General features: G+C 40.1%; 1 long non-coding RNA gene across 1 annotated transcript; it reads right to left on the bottom strand.

The window, feature by feature from the left end:
• Positions 1 to 18: 18 nt before the first annotated feature.
• On the bottom strand, positions 19 to 1,674 carry LOC107576825 (uncharacterized). The gene is made up of 4 exons (XR_001608123.1): positions 1,383 to 1,674; positions 661 to 696; positions 221 to 256; positions 19 to 133 (listed from the first exon to the last, which is right to left on the bottom strand). It is a non-coding gene; the product is annotated as an uncharacterized lncRNA (long non-coding RNA).
• Positions 1,675 to 1,681: the final 7 nt, after the last annotated feature.

Raw genomic sequence — 1,681 nt, 5'->3', positions numbered from 1 at the left:
AATACAGCACACTTACTTAAAAATACGCATACCACGTTTATCCTGTGGGTACAAGTAGAGTAAGATACTGGCTGTCAAGGGCAATCCTTAGGGCAACTCAGATTGAGGATATGTGCTAAAGGGTTTCAGGCTGCTAAATATTAGACAATGAAAGAAAATACACGAAAGATTAATACAATGTATTAAAATCAACAATTTATGCAGTTATGGACGCACTTACCATCTGCATACGAGTCCAGTGCATCGCGCAGTGCTTCTGTGAAACGCGACAGAACAGAAAGTCTGTGAAACAAACTTCAAAGTAAAAGTCCTTGTGCTGTTCTCGCAATAAAATAACTTTTGTATACTTTTGAAATGCAAACAAATAAATAAAATAATTCAGTTGTACAATTAAATCAAATAATAAATGGTTGTATTTTTAGTTTGACTTTTTTTTTGCTAAATTTGATCTCATATCAAACAAAATCCTTTACACACGGGGTTTTTATGTCTGCCTTTCAAGGACAATCATTGTATGAACTCAGTTAAAAGGTATTTGCAACTCGTGTTCTAGGCAGCTAAGACAGATTCATTACAAAGAAAACACACAAAACAAATGGCCAAAATAAGTTATTAAAATGTACTAAAATTAACAATGTATGCCGTTTTGAACGCACTTACCATCTCCAGACAAGTTCAGTGCATCGCGCAGTGCTTCTGTGAAGCTCAACACTTCATAATAAAAGTCTCCGAGTTGTTAGTAAACTTGTAAAAATGTTTTATATACATTTAAATTATAGTTTACGAAATACTAAAATTAATTGTTTTGTGTGAGTGTGTGAAATTTACTTATATTAGGCATTTATTTATATTGTTTAACCAAAAATCCTTTAAACGCAGATACTTTTATGTTGTTATTTTCAATAGTAGGAACTTTCCACCAATGCATCGCATCGGATAGTTATTTTATTTGAGAGATCTTGCGCTCTTAGCTCATCAAGCAGGCTGATCGGGTTATTGGCACGATACGACACGCAGTATAGATGCATTCATTTAGGGTGTCATTAATATCAGTTAATGCGGTTTACTGTGATGAGGTCGTCAGCAGTCAAACTGGTCGCGCGAGCATTTTCGCAATGCATCCGTGATGTCATTAATACATTTTTTTATGACGTTCATCAATGCAAGAAGCAGGTCTGACATACAGTTGTGTGGCAATGAATGACTCGAGACTGAACGCTCGCGATGCGGATTTCATCTGAAAGCAACGACGCTTGCATCGATCGAGTAGCTGACCGCTGACCCTACATGTTTATTGATCACCGACTGATTAGTTGCAGTAATAGCGCTCGTGGTTTGTAGGTTCGTTATCTCATCATGCTTCATTTAGGAGACGAGCTCACGCTGTTCTCTGTTGTCTTCGTCGTGGTTCTGCTGGGAAGCAGAAGCGCAGTCTGGCCCACGGTGCTCACGGCCTCTCTCTACCTCTTCATGGTGATGTTCCGGTTCCCCCAGGTCCCCTCCAGCCGGGTCAGACAGCTGCTTCGGCCCGGGTCTAGAGTGTCGTCGGGCGGCGTGTCAGCGGTGGCGCACCGCGGTGGTGGACACGACGCTCCAGAGAACACCATAGCTGCTATACGCGCGGTGAGCATGTCATTATGCTGATTTCTGGGTTTTTTTATGTTTAAATGTGTTTTTTTTT

This window comes from Sinocyclocheilus grahami, unplaced genomic scaffold (genome assembly GCF_001515645.1).
Source record: "Sinocyclocheilus grahami isolate Dianchi unplaced genomic scaffold, SAMN03320097.WGS_v1.1 scaffold4420.1, whole genome shotgun sequence".
NCBI classification, from domain to species: Eukaryota; Metazoa; Chordata; class Actinopteri; order Cypriniformes; family Cyprinidae; genus Sinocyclocheilus; species Sinocyclocheilus grahami.
This window is presented reverse-complemented; position numbering and strand designations above follow the sequence as displayed.